The sequence below is a fragment of the Pygocentrus nattereri genome, chromosome 15 (genome assembly GCF_015220715.1).
Source record: "Pygocentrus nattereri isolate fPygNat1 chromosome 15, fPygNat1.pri, whole genome shotgun sequence".
NCBI lineage: Eukaryota > Metazoa > Chordata > Actinopteri > Characiformes > Serrasalmidae > Pygocentrus > Pygocentrus nattereri.
The window spans coordinates 4,928,685-4,947,994 of NC_051225.1; the positions used below are offsets into that span (position 1 = coordinate 4,928,685).

Consider the following 19,310-nt stretch of genomic DNA (forward strand, 5'->3'; position numbering starts at 1 on the left):
GAATATTATTAGACACCTTATTCTTTGAGTAAGGTGGGTTAGATTAGAGTCAGAACTAAATCCTGCCTTAGTGAGACACTCTAGGAGGAAGATTGCATATCTTGGCCCTTCTCATTACATCCTACACAGTGTTTGTTTGGACATTGTGAAGCCCAAAATGGACAAAGGGGGTGTTTGTTATTTTGTAGACATAGGATATTCTTATGCAAGCTATGACGACCTATTACAAAACTGCTTGGTTCTCTGGTCTCAATTCTAGCCTGTCTGAAGCTTTGTAGATATCTACTGGAAATTACGGAGGCCTTGAGACTGTATGATATAAGCAGGCATGTCTGTGTGATGTACAAAATCATGCAGTACCTTATAAATAGACCTCAAGCTAAAATGCGCAATAGATACTCAGCTCTGATAAAGGTGTGCCCCAGGGGTATATCATGGGACCTCTTCTGATTTACTATTTTACTTGATTTATGTGTTTGTATAATGAATACACTAGTACACAAACTACATACAGCCTTAATACTTAAACGGGGCATGTTATAAGGTGACAATTCATAGTTGGGCCGTACCAAAACAACATTGTGCATATTATTCATAAAAACAAGTGGTCAGTACAAGTGCCAAATGTAATTGAGATTTTTAGATGTATGGAGTTGTGATCTCACAATGAAGTCATGAAGCTATGATGCTGTCCAAGAGTGTTTTCTGTAGAACACACTCCTTTTAAACTGACACATTATCTTAATTTTTTGCAAGCCTCATATGAACAATCCAATTCTGGTGATTATGTATGTATTTGTCTTGTGTGTCAGCACTGAATAGTGGTGGTGCAGCTCATGAAAATGTTTTAAAATATGGTTCTGGTCTACGCTGGTTGTTCCAGACGATAGCAGAAGAAATACAGGGAATGCATAAATAAATGTAGGGAAGCAAAGTCTTATGTCAGCGTTTAACTCGAACAGCTCACAGCAAGAAAAGACTTCCAACTTCTCATAACTCAGAAACACATTTTCCCATGAGCACATCACCAGAGCTCTAATGTGATACTCAGTACTTTTTTCTTTGTAGACTGACACATACATGACTACACAAAGACACTACAAGCACAGAGCGCAGAACTTTTCTGCCATTTTCTGCCTCACTTATGGCCTCATTTTCAATATACTGAAAGAACTGACTTCATAGTTACCTGTAACTAAGGAAAGTTTTGACATCATTTATAAGTAGCACACAGAACACAGCATAAGTGTCTTACGCAGCACAGTGGAAAAATTCTGTGGGCACTATTTAATGAATTTCCAGTCCAGACAGCCAGTAATTACAAGTTATTCATTTTTCAGGAGATGGATTCAAAACAAATGAAAAATACAGGAGTTTCCAAAACTAGAGCTAAAAAAAAAACATTAAAGGCTACACAGAAAATGATATTCGTACTACCAGTGCTAGACCTGGTAGACCCCCAAAAGTGCCCCATCAGATAAACAGCACTCAAAAGCTTTGATCTCTGAGAGAGAGGAGAAAATCAAGCTGCTTCAGATCTGAAAACATCCACAGGTGTTTCTGTCCATCCTTCCACTGTGAGAAGACCGCTCAGTGCTGTGGGTCTGAAAGGGCGTGTAGCTGATCAAGAAGAACCTCACAGACACATCAAACAAAGAAGCTGAACAATGGACTGACCGTCCCAGAGTCTAGACCTCAACACCACTGAATGTCTTTGATCAGTTCAGAAAATCATCAAGCAGCTTCTAGGACTGAACTGTGGAGGAACTTTGGAGGAACTGAAAGTGAGTCTCCTGAACAGAATTGAGGTTGTAGTAAAGGCAGAGAGTGGACCAAATACCAAACAGTATGGTAATATTTAGTTGCTGTGTAATTTTCTGTTAAGTGTATGTTTCTAGTTTTTTCCCTCATGCTGAAATATGAAGAGCTTCTCCTTAACAGCCTTTTCGACTGGAAATTAAATAAATGACCGGCGGCCTCAGACTTTTGCACAGCTCTGCATATGTTATGGAATATGATGTACAGTACTGTATATATATGCTATATGGTACGTAAGGACATTTACTGTGAACCCTCATCCCATCTGACTGAAAGCAATGAGAAGCAGGCTTCAGGCCTAGAGACAGCCATTATGGGTGCATTACACACAGCTTCTGAAATAGAAGGGAATGTCCATCTCCTGAAATGAGATAGAGAGCCCTTCAGAAGCTGGAGAGGAAAAGTACTGTATGTAGGAGAAGAAACTTTTCATCTCCTCTCTCTCCCTCTCTCCTGTCTTCCCTGCAGGATGTGAGAGGTGGCTGATAAGGACTTCTGAGGGTACATTAAATTTTGTTCTCAACTAACTTTCCAGCCTTTTCTATATATATTTGTGGCTGTTTCACCGTATTTATTATTTGTTTATGATTTGTTTTCTGCTTATCGGTTTATGTTATCATTAATTAGACACACATTACTGTCATTAAACCTCTATTCCAAATAGATTTTTATTGATTTTGCATGATGACATGATGAAAACATATTGTCAAGCACGTATTCTGGGGTTTTTGTGTTTGCGTGTCTCTCTATCTCCTGGTCCGTCCCCTCACAGGTGTACCTGCCCTGCAACCACTCATGTGAGCAGGACCTCTAACCAATCAGAGGCCAGATCTGCTGTAACTGTGGAGGAGCTTCAGCCTTAAAAGCAAGCCCACCAGATGGCTGATCATGTGTGCTGGTTTAGTTTGTGTGTTAATCTGTGATTAGCAAGAGGTTGTTTTCCCCCCACCTGGGGGTTTGAACAGGTAGGAGGGGTGCCTATGCTGTCTAGTTCCCTAGGTCAGAGGGCACTATCACATGTCCGTCTGGTTACCGGTCAGGAAAGTGTAGCGTAGTTGGCTTTAATTTTCTTTCTTTTAGGTTAGCTAAGTACGTTTTGCTTGAGTAGCCATGTGTGGTTAGGTGTTTTGTTCTTTTCTTTGGTGCCATCCTGTCTGACTCTTCTAGTGAGGAACTCGGTATTGCAGCAACACAGCACACCAGTTTGGTGGCTGGTTTAAATAAACTGGATTCAAAAGCTCTATTGGTCCTGTCATCCAGCTTTTAGCCCATCAACACCAGTTCAGTCTTCTAACGGCATGTTCATGGTGCCACAGCATCCTAGACAAAATGTGGGATTGTAACACTTATTTTAGCAGAAATCTGCACAGCTTCCTTCCTTTTCAGGAGCTTCTCTTGCAGGTTTACTGACAAATCAGCAGGGATATTTTCCCACCTCCAAAGTTCAGTATTAGAAGTTGGTTGTATCTTCCACACTTTAGAATAAGCTACTTCAGAATTTATCGTTCATCACTTTTTCCTTTCCTTGAACAATCTTAACGCTCCGCTACAGGATCTTCTACATGTGGGACAAAACGTCTTAACTCTGGTGACTCTGGCAGTGCACTCAAGTATATTTCAGTGTTGCAAACCTATAGATGCTCAATGTATGTCAGGCATTTAGATCCTTCCCTGCAGGAGATGGACTACATCCCCCATGATCCTTGGGAGTCTCGTGTGACTCCATACTCTCCACCGTGAATCAGCTCTCAGTCCCCTGATTATTAATGGTCCACACCTGTGTTATCAGGTGACAAATGGCCCGGACTATTTAAGCCCAGGCTTTAGGTAGTCACATTGTGAAGTATTGTTTCATTGAGACGTACCGAGTGGTCTTCCCATGTGCTGTTTGCTTTCATGTTCTGACCTCCCTACCTGTTCTTTGACTCCTGGATTTTTGTCTCTTCCCTTTTGGTACTTTAGCTGTAACTAAAGAAAGTTGACATAAGTAGAACATGAAACACAGCATGAGTGTCTTACGCAGCACAGTGGAAAATTCTGTGGGCACCATTTAATGAATTTCCAGTAGCTGGTGGTCCTCACACTTCAGATGAACTTTTGGTTAAATACAACCAAAATTATGAACTGAGGGGTTAATTAACCAGTGATCTGATTTTCAAAGGGTTTTTTAATTTACACCAGTGCAATCTGTATTCAACATGCTGCCTGTCCCCTTACCTAATCTAATCCAATCAAGGACTTCTGATGTTAACTAGTAGCAGGTGTAGCAAATTGTGGCTGAAACTAGACTCAGTAAGAAGGTAGATCTCCAGAACCAGTCTGGGTGGCCACTGGCCTAGGCCTTCTGGAAGTTGACTGTGAATACGAGTGGTAGTCTAACCAGGTCTGTCAGATTGTTGGGAATGGGAAAACACTGGCGGCAGCTCTGCATGCACTCGTCACTGAAACCTATACATACAAGGTCAAATATACTTAATTTGTTACAAGCTTCAAACGTCTGTATTTAATCTAGAACAGCTAAAACATTCATTTGATGTGAATTGTTAGCTTAGGGCTAACATGTATCTAGAATCCCATAGGGGCGCTAGCAGAAATGAGCATTCATGTAGCGGTGTCTTGTTTGTTTTTTGACAGAGTTGTGGTTTGAACTGAAGGTCTAGCTCTAGCAGTCACGGTCCATCAGACATGGAGTGCATCAGCAACGTTGTGAGGTTTGTACAATAACGATTTGTGAATCTTTCTCTCTCTCTCTCTCTCTCTCTCTCTCCTCTCCCTTATAAAAAGGTCACTTTTAGCCAAAAATCCATTCAGCATCCTGTGCGCTTTGGGGCCTGTCAGGCTCGCAGTGAGAGGTGTGAGGGCCTGGGGCCACCTGGCCTGCCTCGGCTCCTGCTCATGTTTCAGAGCGAGTTCCTCCACTGCTGCATCGCTCAGCATGCAGCCCCCAGATCAGCTCCCCTGCTGCTGCGTCGGGCTGACGGCTGGTCAGGAGAGCAGTGTAATTAAACATAACTCATGACAGAGGAGTGAGGTGCAAGACTTCAAAACCCACAGAACCGATTTTTCAGGCCTTTAGAATGCAGCACCAGCCGCTCTGTTTGCTGAGATTTTCTTTTTTTTAAACTGTGAAACATCATAAATGAAAACAGAAGGTGAGGAAAATATCATACTTAAAGTGAGTTCAGCTGAGGAAAATGCATCCGTTTATTCCTAGGAACTTTTTTTAGCAGGATTGAGAAAATGGTGTGTCACTTAATGCATATTACATATATATAATGACCTGAAACTAGAGCTGACAATTACAATTTTCCAAGCAGTGCAATTTGTTATAGCTATATAGACCAAATAAGCTTAATTAGAATGCATTTAATGTATAATGTAATCTTAATTAGAATGTATTTAATATTCTTTGGTGAACGCAGAGCCTGAACATGAAAATTGATTTCCACAGGATGAATGGTTTCCGATTTCTCACCGATGTTCAGTGAGTAAGCATGTCTGCATGTTCCAACCAATGAGTATTTATATAAATATCATATATGCAGTCAATGCTTCATGACTGTAACCTCTCACTCTCATGCATTCATATAGCTTGTAGATTCGTGATACAGTGGAGGCTCTTGAGGAGAACTGGAGCTCCACTTTGCTGTTGCTTTTGTTAGTTTGCTGCTCATTGTTTCAGCCATAGGTCTGCTGAAGTTTTTGCTTTAAAAGCCATTTAAAAGCTTTATTTAAATGCGAGGGCTGCTATCACCAGTGTGTTACAGCTGGGCTTCAGCCTGAACTACTAAATGTAGTTTGAAGGGTTGAACTATAAGACGATGCTCAGTGTTGGTCCTGTTAGTGCTGTTAATAATTATGGTACAACGGCAATATTAACAAGTTTTGAGAATCTTATGTTAAAATAACACCTTTTGGTGGTCCGTCACTCAGGGAGAAGAGAGAAACATGTAAAAACATACCAAATGTCCTGCCCCAGTCTAGCTTGCAAAGGCAGTTCAGCTCGACCAACTGGACTTATCAGGAGGCGGGGCTTAAAGATGCAGGATCTCTAGCAGAACGTTTGACAGGACGTGAATAGAGATGTACAATGTTGGACAGGTTCTGTGCAGGTACAATTTTATTCATCAAGGTACAAACAATGTAAATGTTCCCTCAAAGGTGTAACAGTGGTTCAAAACTGAATGTTTTAAAAAAGAGCAGTAAAATAAAAAGCCTGAAGATGAGATGGGGTGTGTGGAGTCAGTACAGCTTGCAGAGTATCATTTCAGTGGATTATAGTACCATCATGTTCCCTGACCAAAGGTACTGAGATGGAGCGTTGAGGGACCCCCTTCAGTGACAAGAGGGGCACTGCCCCGTTGATGGTTTAGTACCTTGAGAGAGTATAGTATGAGAATTACTGTGTGTTGGGAAATCTGTAGCATGTAAATCATTCTAGTAGACCCCAAAAATAAAACTATGAAAATTAAAAATGAACATAATAGGTTCCCAGCTATTAGCAACTAAGCTAATAGTTGACCGTTTAGCACTGTGCAAAGTGCATTCATAAACTGTAACGCTGTCTTCAATCTGTGTGGAGTTGGTAAATTGTCAAGTAGAACTATTTCTATGGACTGTGGCTCTGTCTAAAAGACAGGAGGCTGAGCTGGAGGTGGCGGAGATGCAGATGCTGAGATTTTCGTTGGGAGTGACAAGGATGGACAAGATTAGAAATGAGCAGATCAGAGGGACAGTGAAGGTGGAGCAGTTTGGAGATAAAGCCAGAGAGGCCAGGTTGAGATGATTTGGACATGTGTTGAGGAGGATTAGTGGATATATTGGGCAAAGAATGTTGGAGATGGAGCTGCCGGGTAGAAGGAGAAGAGGTAGACCTCAGAGAAGGTTTATGGATGTAGTGAAGGTGGACATGGAGATGGTTGGTGTGAAAGTAGAGGAGGCAATGGACAGGGCCAGATGGCGGCAGATGATCCGCTGTGGCGACCCCTAAAGGGAGCAGCTGAAAGAAGAAGAACTATTTCTATGGTGTCTTATGCTGTATGACGTACTGTTTTCTATAAATATGAACAGAAGTGCGTTATCAAAGCTAAAACAGAAGTGCTGGCCATCTTGAAGGTTGAATTTTAATCATTTTAGCCATATTTATAGGTAATGGTAAATCCTGCAGTGTTAGAAAGGACAAATCAAGTGTCTTATGTTGGGGTGAGGTCCAAACGCCTAGATGTGATTTTTCGGCTCAGTAATAGCTTTTTCAGTGTTCAACAGCAAACAAGAAGGCTAAAACAATTAAGCTGATGGGCTGACTGTTGTATGCAGTCCAGGCCCTTACACACACATTTTTGGGAGGTGGTCCTCAAAGGCACCCCAAGTATAAATTAAACTTAATATAATTTACAGACTCTTATTAAGAGAGGCAGTCTAATAATGTTTCAGAGGAAAACAAACAGTGGTAAAAGTTTGTCCCCAAAGGCAGTTTAATACATTAAAGTTCGCACCTGGGCAGAGATTTGAACCTTCAGCTTCTGTTCACAAGGTTAACATTTATCTACTAATCTATCTGATTAAAAACCATTGCCGCTATTGGAGCTTCACAGAGCCTGGCATAAATTATTTACAGCATACACTGTCCAACACTATATATGGATGTTCCCAATAATCATGTCTATTTGTGTGATAAAAATAATAATTAACACTGTTTTATTGGTGGGAATTCCAGTGCAGCGCTCATGTATTCACCCATTTCAAGTCAAGGTCAAATGTCCAAGACTCAAGACTGATGAAGCTCAATTCTTCTTGCTCCACATATGATCTCATAAATACATCTCTGGGGTTCAACGTTTGGTTGTTGCGATGAAAATGGCTTCTAATAAATCTGTGGCGTCAAATCCAATTCAAAAATTGCAAGCGAGGGAAACTCTCACGCGTGCGAAGAGCACTCCTCTTGCGAGGAAAACCACCCTCATGCATATGCAGAGTTACTCACACTCTAGGAGAATTGGGCTGAAACTCAACTGTTCTTTCTGCTCGTTACTAAGCTGCTGCAAATGTAAGAGCTTGATTTGCTTTTGACAGCTGTGGGTGGCAAATGATTGGGCAATACCGATTTCTGGAACCGTGTTTTGATTGGCTGGCTGTCAGAGCTTTTGCTGCAATAAGAAACCGGGAACAAGATTTTCGCTCTAGAAGAAAACCTTCAGAGCACACTAGTACAACAGTGTTAGCCGAAACGGTGGCTGTAATTGCTGAATCCTGTGTGGTTCAAGTGAATCAAGTGTGGTTTCCTCTTTGCAAGTGCATGTGCAAGAGTGTCTTCCTTGTGCAAGAGCACTTTTCCAAGTTCTTGCGAATTTTGAATTGGATTCGATGCTGTACAAATTCCTCTAGTGCAAGTAAAAGAGTGATCGATTGCGCAAGCAAAACAATCTAGCCTGTAAAACACTATTGTTAGTTAATAGAACTTTCCCATGCAAAAGCTAATGTCTACTTTTACCGCCTGTAATGTGTTCTTTTTACTTAATTGGAACTTTTTAGTACTTTTCTGCCTTGCTAACTTACGATACATCCATGGGCTAATGACAATGGACAATGTTGACAAGTGCACCATTGCCCTCTTCTTTGAGTTCCACCTTTTAGTCTATTGAACTTCTTCTTCTTCTTTCGGCTGCTCCCTTTAGGGGTCGCCACAGCGGATCATCTTGCCCTATCCATTGCCTCCTCTACTTTCACACCAATCATCTCCATGTACACCTTCACTACATCCATAAACCTTCTCTGAGGTCTACCTCTTCTCCTTCTACCCGGCAGCTCCATCTCCAACATTCTTTGCCCAGTATATCCACTATTCCTCCTCAACACATGTCCAAACCATCTCAACCTGGCCTCTCTGGCTTTATCTCCAAACCTTTAGTCTATTGAACTAATTCAGAAATTTGTTCCCATCTTTATAAGTCTACATCCTACCTATATTTAACCCAAAACTTCTTATGGTTGTCCCCAGATGTTCTTATGAGATAACATCTAGCCCCACCAGGGTAGTGGAACCCAAGCCAACACACTAGCACTATTCATGACTGAAACAGGTAAAATCTTTAAGAATGGCCATTTAAAACATGATTCTTTTAAAAGCCAATGAGGAGGCCACTTGTACATCCTGAAGGTGAATGGGCAGGGGCTCAAGCCCCCCTGCACTCTTAGTATTAGCACCTGCTGCAGTTACACTCTGAAACAAGCAACATTGAATTTAAAAACAGAAGGCAAAATGAGTTTTGCCAAGACACAATTATGAATTTCAAGCATCAATTGATATTTTTAACTGGATCTTTTTAAAATGGGGATAATAGAGCGGCTGCGTCCCAAGACAGCAAAGACGAAAAGCCAATAATGCCTTATTTTAGGACACTCCTGTAGGCAAGGTGTGTTCCCACCAAGCACGGCTTGGTATACTGCTTGAATTTAGTTCATTTGGCTGATATTTCTGGATGCAATAAAGAGAGATCGTTATAAAACATTTTTGGCAGGAAGTATACAAAAAAATCTTGCACAAGGTGATGCGTGGGACCCTTCCCTCATGTTCTTTGAAGGTTTAATCTGGACCGCCCGAGCAGTCAGCAAAAATAACCGTTTTGACTCCTCCTGTCCTGATACTTGTGGAAATTCCCACTGCACTGTTGCAGCCATGAGGCAGATGGGTTTGCTTGACAGCCTGCCAGAGAGATACGACCCTCCTCTTCACTCAAATCGGACTCCCTCTGATGTGGAGAGGCTGAAAGAGTTCAGCTTGTGCCTATGAAGAAAATAAGTGGGTAAAATGCACTGTATGTTATACTAGGCTTTTGGAGGGCCTGGGAAGTAGACTTCTGCACAACATCTATTTTTTCCAGTCTCATACAGTTGCAAAGATGTCCATTGATCTGCTGGACTTAACTGTGTGTGTGTGGTGCATATATCTCTTTACCCTTAATAGTCTTTTAAATATTCATCAACTGTCTAGCCTTGAAATGCTTTCCTGTCTCAGATATTGACAGTTCTCTTGATCTCCGATCACCAGCTGACTGGTAGTTGGCCTTCTCACATCATCTTTCAGTATATCTAATAGGCAAGTTTGACTTCTAAATATGACCTTCTGATCAAAAGAGAAGACCATATTTTAATTAGCATAAGGGTAGATGACGTTTTATAGAAATGTTTCTGACCACATAGACAACTATATTGACTGTTGTGGCCTTCTAGCCATAACATTATTATTGTTTGTATATTCATTGTCCATGTAACTCTAAAAAAACTGCTGTCTGATCCACACGTACCAGCACAGCACACACTAACACACCACCACCATGTCAGTGGTACTACAGTGCTGAGAATGATCCAGCATCCTGGACCTGGAATGATCAGCATCCTGCTCTTTGAGGGGCCATGGGTGCCCTGACCACTGAGGAACAGGGTAAAAGGGGCTATCAAAGTATCAGAGAAACAGATGGACTACAGTCTGTAACTGTAGAACTACAAAGTGCAGCTATACAGTAAGTGGAGCTGATAAAATGGACAATGAGCGTAGAAACAAAGAGGTGGTCATGATGTTACACCTGATCGGTGTGTATTAATAGATTGTTTTTCTAGAATTATCACTGTGAAAAACATGCGATAACCTGCATTGTACTTTCAAGTGGATGCCTACTTGATACTTCACCTACTACAGGTTATGTCCATTCCATTATTGCATTGGTTGCATGAAATATGCACGTTTAAGACACTTCTTATAAAGTAAGCTTAACCTATATGATGCTGACTCTTACATAAATTAACTTTACACTCACACTGATATGAACAATATATTTGAACAGATGCTTGTCTGGGTGAAACTGGCCAGAGCAGAAATGCGTGTGCACCATAATATAAAGAGGTTTTAAAATGCCCACCAGAGGACAATTTGACCAAGCACAAGCTTTATACTGGTTCATTCAAACTCTTCTCTTCATTGATGATCCTTTCATTGTCATTAAATATATATCACGTCATTGTAAAGTGAGGAAATGGGTTTGATTCCCTGAGGCAACATAGTGCAATAGACTGCTCAGCCATTCCTCAGACGAACTGGGTGTATTAGGGGATGGCGACAGCAAACTCTGAGAGCTTTCTTGTGGTGCTGTGTTTTTGTGACTGAAAATGCACCACTGAGGAAAGCGTCGCACTTCAATGAACAGTCAGTCAACTTGTTGGTTGTGGTGTATGCAGGCAAAAAGCCACTGTTGTGGAGATGTTCACGGGTAGTCGCTGAAAGAACCTGATATTTTGCTTCGTTTTGATCCACAAAATGTGTGATTTGTCAGATTATGCTTTGGAACGATGGATCTTTACATATGATTTAGTGAGATACAAAGTACTTCATGGACTTGATGGGTAACTCGCTCACAATCCCTCATACTTACTCACTCATTCATGTTTAGCATGCAGAAGATTTTCCACAAGGGGGAGCTGGTAACACTTGGTGGTGTTTTGTCAATAAAGCCTGTGTTCATAAATGGTTATAAATGTGCTTATAACCATTTGGTATCAAGCAAACCATGCTTTGTAAGTATACTCATAAATTGTAATAATGCCTTATATGGCTGTTAATGTCCTGTGTGAGATATAGACACACACACACACACACACACACACACACACACACACACACACACACATATATATATATATATATATATATATATATATATATAGACATTGTAGCACAAATATTCAAAACTATTGTTAAAACATTTTAAATTGCAATAATGTGCCTCTGCCTTTATAATTACTTTGGAAAATGTGGTAGAAACATTTTAGTACTGTTATTTGTTTATTTATTAATTTATTTTTATTACTAACAGCTTTTTATTAATTTATTCTTCACAAAGCATACAATTTAAATATCACTTTGCTGGAAGAACTCAATGATGGCATTTGAAGTCTTTATAATGTTTTTATAAGTGTTCATATGCATCATAGGTGCTTTATGTCCTGGTTATTATCCACTTAAACCTCAGAATCCCAGTCTTATTACATGCTGAGGCTTATTATTCAGTGACTACAGGGACTTCAGTGTGAACTGCTATGAGCTATTCTCAGGTGATAGTCTGTGATAACCTTCGGCCCATCAGTGGGACCTGGCCATTTACGAGTTTAAAAGGAAACAATAAATAATGAATAGTGACTCTGGTGTTAAAGCCTTATAGAACATCCATAAATATTCTTACAGTGCAATTCTACAAAGTGTTATAAGCAGTTTCATAATGGCTCAAACACATACTTTGTAGAAAGTGTTACTTTATATTGCTCTAATCACATTTCTGATTCATTTCTCCTTACGCCCTGTTTGAGTTGGATTAATATTCTTTTATGATATGCTGCAATTTCATTGATTACCAATAAGATCTGTAACTTTAACCCAGAACAATCTGCCATATTCGCAAGTCTGCTAAGTAATAATTACCTCCAAGTCGTCAAATTTGAGCTCCCACAGTAATAGCAGTCCTGCTCAAAGGACATCACAGTAATGTAAGAACAAAGCGGCGTAAAAGAGCTTATTTTACAAACTTTCCTGTTTCCCCTTAAATGGTGCCGCAGTTACATTTCTGGAGTTTGTTTTCCATTTCACCAAAGTGGAAAAAGCAGCTGGGGAATTAGAAAGCCTTGTCTTCAGGTTGCAGAAATGGCTAAAATTGAGCTCAGTTTGACCCAGTACCTTAATCCACAACAAGCTTAGTGACGATCGAATCACTAGGAAAAGTGAAATGAACTTGAAATCACCTCACAAGGCAATGCACTTCCTGTTTTGTTAGGCGGCATTTGGCAAGTTGAATGAGCCAACTTTACTAGCCTGATGCTAGTCTATGACATTTTGTTTGGTGTCTGTAGCATTATGCTGATGTATTCATTAAATCAAGCACAAATTACAGTCCTCCTCTGGTAAAACTAATCCAACTCGAATAGGGCCCAAGTGGAATCCAAGTTGATGTGGTGATTTGAATGTATGAATGAATGAAGACCATAGTAGATAAGTAATGTGTACCATTCCATTTAAAAAGACTCTTTGCCGTGGTCATATTGAAGTGCAGGGGTTTTATCTCCCCAGCTCTGAATCATTTGCACATTATCAGGAGACACTTTTTCCACAGTTATGTAATTTACAGTCCTGTTGTGCTTGACTGTTATTATCCTCCGGTCTCTGCAGTTGTCCTGTGTGCTCGTCCTTTTCTTGGATCTGTTTTGTTGATTTCCTTGAAAAACGCAGCAGTTTCCTGCTGGAAAGTGCAGCATTTCTCACTTATTAGATTCTCTTATTTAAATATGTTCCCAGTCCTGCTTGTAGAGTACCCCTGTCCCGTATATTTTGGTGTTTTCCTCGCTCCTGATCCAAATAACCAGCTAATTACCAAACCCTCCCTGAGCTGAAGTGGTAGGAAAACACTCAGATATGTAGGGCATGGAAACACTTGATGATAAAATTGTCAGTGCTGTGCATCTCTAGCAGTAAACTGCACTTTCAGTGTGTTTGGGATTCTTCTTGCCATGTAGGCAGGCGGATGCTGTCACTGTCTGACCCGCTGAAGTCTAGGGAGGCTTTGTTGTTTGTTTGTCTAGAAGCAAATTCAATTAAATTCAAGATAGCTTATTCAACCTTGAGAGCCCTACCTCCTGACTTTTGTCCTCAAATCCCTTTTGAATCTGAATTTGAGTTTTAAATCTTTTACATGTCATATCGTGTTTTATGTTTATTTTTGGGGGATGAATTAACCCCTAAAATCCCTGGCTTATTAAAGCCTAAGACTTCTTATAATTACATGGGCTGCAAACTGGCTGAGGTATTCTTATTTACTGGGAATGGAGAATGGAAACCTGGATGGTCCTTTCTATGGAAGTCCGGAGAGGCCATGAGGTATAATTTTCCGGATTATCATGACATAAGTGAGCTATCTTGTGATCTCAAGATAACCCAATTGTTTATTTTTAGAGGAGTTAATTGTTTGTGACGTCAAGATAATGAAGTTATCTTGAGATAGAGTTAAGCATCGTTTGATCCCAAGATAATAATATTTGTTAGCGTGAAACCACAAGATAATTAATGTTTTATGTTAAGATAACAAAGTTATTTTAAGATAAAGAATGATCAAAGATATCTCAAAATAATGAGTTAACTGTCTCGTGATCTCAAGATTACAATGCAGAAAATTATAGCAACAGTTCATGGGCTTTCCAGACTTCTGTACTTTTCTGGGGTTGTAAAATAATCAACTGGTCAACAAATTCAATGTGAAATGATCTGGATTTGGTTTTGTACTTCGAGCAGTTATCGAAATATATATTGAAATATACGTTTACTAAGTAATACCACCATTTTACATGGGAATCACCTTCTAAACCTGGAGCTTGTTCAGTATTAGAAGTCCTATTTGAATCTCTCTCATGGCAGTGTAATGACAAAAGACCTGGAAACCGTTAAAATGGCACTTGACAGTTCCTGTATGTTTATTTGGACCTGCTTCATTTTACTTCAATTCTCAACGCTGATGTGAATATCTGGGCTATGATGCTTTGATCCAGACGATCTGTGGTAATTTGTAAAAATGATAGATTATTTATCCCATACGATTCAGCCCCTTATAAATGACATTGATGCACCTCCTATATTAAAACTAATCCAGCTTGAATAGAGTTTATAATTCACCAAACTCTGAGCTCCTTCACTAATAGCAGTCCTGACCAAATCAACCTCATGCTAATGTGAAAACAATCTCCCATCAGACTTTTCTTTGTCATGAGTGGAAGACAAGGCTAGCTGCTAAGATGGAACTTGACGCAGCTCATTTATCCCCAAATGAAACTGTTCTGTTAATCTACAACATTTTTGCTGATGGCCCAATTAGAAGGAGAAGAATGAAAATATCTAGCAAGCACCTTATTCAACACAGTATGGGTGACATTTGCTGACTTCACTGAGCCCACTTTACAAGCCTATCGCTGTTCTCTCTGGCACTAAATTGAAGTTAGTGTTTGTTTACTCATTTAATTAGAATCTTAATGATGACATGAATGTCTGGGCTATGTTTTAATCCTGGCTATCTTTAGGAAAAATAACAAGCACTTTATCTTCTACGAATTGGCCAGTCAGCTCTCTCACAAATTACATTACCGGACCCCCTGTGGTGAAACTAATCCAGGTTGAATAGAGCATTATTCAAATACTTAAAAATCAGATGCAGATCTTTGGTTTTCAGAACATGGGCTACTGTTACAACTCTATCCTTACTTGCCAAGCTAATTGCAAGCTTGGTAATTCTGCCAGTAGTATAGATGTGGCTCCAGAGTAACTATATATTTATATGTATTATGTAGGCAAGAAAACGTATGTCAACCTTTTGGAATTACCTGCATTTGTGTATAGTCATCTTAAAATATGGTGTGCCGTTCATCATATCCATATTAATTACATTATTCAACCATTCTTAGTATATGTTTGAAAATTTAATGTTCAAACTACTTCAACAGTGAACTGGAGTCAGGAGTTATCAAACCTGGATTCCGATCAATGAAATGAAGGTCATTTTGAGTTTGTCAATCACAAGAAGCATCTGCTGATGTGAACTAGGCCTCACAAAGAAGAGCTCTCAGAAAATGTATGTTTTAATAACTGATATGCATAAAGCTGGAAAGGCTTGCAAAGTCTCTAAAGTATTCAGTCTACGGTTAGACAAACTGTCTACAAATGGAGATGATTTAGTTCTGTGTCTACTCTCTCTAGATCTGGGTGCCCAGCCAAGATCAATTCAAAGACGAAATGCAGAATGCTCAATGAAGTAAAAAGGAGCCCTAAAGTAGCATCTAAACAAGTTCAGAAATCGTTAGAACTGTTAACACCTCTGTTCATTAGTCTACCATATGAAAACTATTGAAAAAGCATGGGGGTTGCCAGTGAACACCTTACTGCTCCAAAATTCTGAGTTGTTCCTGAAGGACACACAGCACTTTATATGGTGTAAAACCTGCATACCAACATTAAAACACCATGCCGGTAGTGAAGCATGGTGGTGGGAGCATCATGATTTGGTGCTGCTTTGCTGCCTCTAGGCCTGGACTGATCGCCCTCATTGAGAGGAAATTGAATTCACAAATTAGTCAAGGTATTCTACAGGAAATTCTGGGGGCGGCTGTCTGCCAACTGGAGCTCAGCAGAAGCTGGGTGATGCTGCAGGACAAGGACATAAAAGTAAATCTGCTACAGAATAGCTTAAAATAAAGTCTGCCTTCTGGAGGGGCCCAGTCAGAACTCAGACCTAGGACAGATGCTATGGAATGACCTCAGTAGAGCCATTCACACCAGACATCTGGAGAATGTGGCTGAGCTGAAGCAGTTCTGAGGCACAACGACCCATATTCCTCACATTTGTGCAAGTCTGATCTGCAGCTACCAGAAGCACTTGATTGAGGTTCGACCAGGTAAATTTAAGGGTTCGCTTACTGTTTCCAACAGCACTGTGAATGTTTAATTGGTGTGCACAATAAAAACAGTTAATAATTGTGCTATTGGCTTTACCAGATTGTTTGTTTTTCTATACTCGTGATTTAGAAGAACGGATCACATTTTATGACCAGTTAATGCCGATCATTCCAGTGTTCACATACTTTTTGGCCAATGTAAGTAAAAAAGGCCAAATGTTGTTGAATTAGTGTTGAAGTTTGAATGGATGCCAAGTTTTTTTTTTTTTTCCCCCCTCTAAATTTAAATTTTGCTTTGCATGGTTTCATTCATAGTCTCATTCAAGTTGAATAGAACCAGTTAAAGTAGTTGGTACTGCAATGTGTCAAACAGATTCAGACACTCACAGATGTAAAAGACAAGGGAAGCTTTACTTCTGGAAGCTCAATCGAAGGTCATTGACACGAGACAGGCATGGGGCAGTTCAAGAAAGCATAAAGACAATCATACAAATCAGACAAAACAGCAACCATGCAAACAATCCGACCGGCAGGGCAAAGTCAAAGAACAAAGTCAAAACGTCATACATGAGAAACACATACTGGAATAAACGCTCAGGAGATTAGATTGGATTAAACTTCCCTAATCTAAAGCCCGGGCTTATATATTAAACTGTCATATGGTCAACAACACTGGTGACACAGATTAGTGTTCAGGAGAGCGAAAGCGCTGATAGGAGCGCAAAGTCATGTGAGGAGTCATGTGGCTTCCCGGGGAGTTCTGGGAGGTTGAGTCCAGGTAAGCATCATTGTTTGTTGGCTGCGTGGAAGTCATGTGATCTCCCAGGGGGTTCTGGGAATTGAGTCCAAATCCAACGAGGCACTCAGAGGATGCGTGGCAGGTGCCACCTATAGTACGCAGTTTTTTTGAATGGACAAACCATTTTTTTTTACAGTGCAGCTTTGCTTCTGCAGTGCATAGCTGAGCTCTATAAGACCTGACTTCCAGTCCCAGTGGTGCCACTCACCATCTACAGCTAGGAGTCCACAGTAAAGCTGTTTGAGACTGGTACTGTCAATATAAACAGCTGCTTGCTGTGTCAGGACGAAGAGGAATACACACACTGTATTTGCAGGAAACAGACTTGGACAATGTACAGGCACTACAGTACAAAATATTATTCTTGTCACATCAAAACTTTTTTTTTCATTGATTTTAATTTATGTAATTTGAAAATGCGTAACTGCTTTTTACATTGTGTGAACATCTCATGATGAATGGACAAAACTGCTTGGAGCTAAAGATCTTACAGTAACTTTAAAGCTATCAGATTGAAGATACAAGGTTTTGTAACAATGACATAGGCAGTGAAAGACCCCCAGGACCCTCTAGGTACCTACAGAAAAGGTTTAAAAAGGTGTAACTTTTATTTAATAGAATCATCATACTTGCATACAAACTCTGCAAGGGTTGAAGTGATGCTCATTTCATTGTTGCATTTTTGTTGGAGACAAAAAGGTTAAAATCTTAATTTCCCATAGAAATCGGGCTATTTTTCAACATGTCTATGTAGATGCTGCCAAACAAGCTCACCCACTGGATAGGACTTCAGGAGCTAAACTGAAGGCCTCACACATTAGATTAACCAAGGAAATAACAGAGAAATCAATCAATCATGTTTTGATGCACAATGGGACCAATTTTGTGAGAAAATGTCACTCTAAGCCTTCTGGAAGTTTCAGATACATCACTGACTGTCCACCAGCTGAAGCTCTGTTGGAGCCGTAGTCTAACTAGGTTTCAGTGAGATGTTAGGATTGGAAAACGGCAGCAGCTCTATGCCAGGACTCTTAGCTAAGGGGGTCACCATAAAAACTAAGTGTATTACCTTGTACTAATGTCTGTTACAAGTTTCAAAGGTCTGTGTTCAGTTTAGAAAGGCCAGAAATGTTCATATTGATTGCTAACATACTGCTAGATTCCCATAGGTGTGCTAGCAAAAACGAGCATCTTGAAATGTTTTTCTTATTTTTGATGAAGTTTTGACATGTATGGCCTAAAATGAAGGCCCATCTCTAATAGTTATGGCCTTATCTATCTATCTATCTATCTATCTATCTATCTATCTATCTATCTATCTATCTATCTATCGTCAATGCTACTATACTGGCTTTACAGTTATGTTAAGAGTTTGTACCTCTGGTCATGATGACATGTTTTGTCGATTTTCCTAAGTAAAAGTATGTTCATCTTTTACAGAGGACAAACATAAGTACAGCATTTTTCTGCAAACTTTACCAATAAATATACTTTCTACTTTCACTGAGCTCAGTATACTTGAAATTATACAACAGTTAGTTCAGGCCACGCAAGCTTATTGGTTGAGAAGTGTTCTACCTGTGCTCATATTTCACCATAACATCACACGTTTCTCACAAACACGGTCACTCCGCTGAGAGGCTGTTGCTAAGCAACAACTCTGACAGCTGTAGGAGTCGCTCGAGCCATTTGAACGTTTTTACTTCTTACTCTGCCACAAAAAGAAAACGGACACTGTTAAGATCACATCTGACCGACAGCCGATTTGGTCCGACTCTGACGATCAGACGAGACTAAATTCCCAAACTGTCGTCCCCACTGAGCAGCTTTCCAGTCGGCAGCTGTGACAGAAGAACAGCTGAACAACCTGGAATCAGCCAGAAATGAACCCAACACCATTCGCCAAACTAAACGGGCTGTAAGAAGATTTACAGACCGGCTGGAACAAAACATCAATATTAATCAGTTTTATGGCTTAGTCTGTATTTCAAAAGGCGAGGCTTACGGCATACTGTGAGTGGGCGGAGCTCGTTACTCTGACGTGGCAACAAGCTGCTCGTTAAGGAGCTATAATTTGGAGGAAGGAACTGAACATTAAAACATGTTAAACGCCGCGTTCACGGCCAGTTTATTCATTTTACTGTGTTTATTTAACTGTTGTATAGAAGTAATAGAACCCTTGAGGAGTGTTATCGCTATAACATCACGGCCATGATGTTAC

General features: G+C 40.1%; 1 long non-coding RNA gene across 2 annotated transcripts in view; it reads left to right on the forward strand.

The window, feature by feature from the left end:
• Positions 1-4,163: 4,163 nt before the first annotated feature.
• Positions 4,164-19,310, forward strand: part of LOC108424948 — a 93,499-nt gene continuing 78,352 nt past the window's right edge. For both annotated transcript variants that reach the window (XR_001857671.1, XR_001857672.1), the window contains exons 1-2: positions 4,164-4,279; positions 4,453-4,529. This is a non-coding gene — a long non-coding RNA (uncharacterized LOC108424948). The remainder of the gene's footprint in view (positions 4,280-4,452; positions 4,530-19,310) is intronic.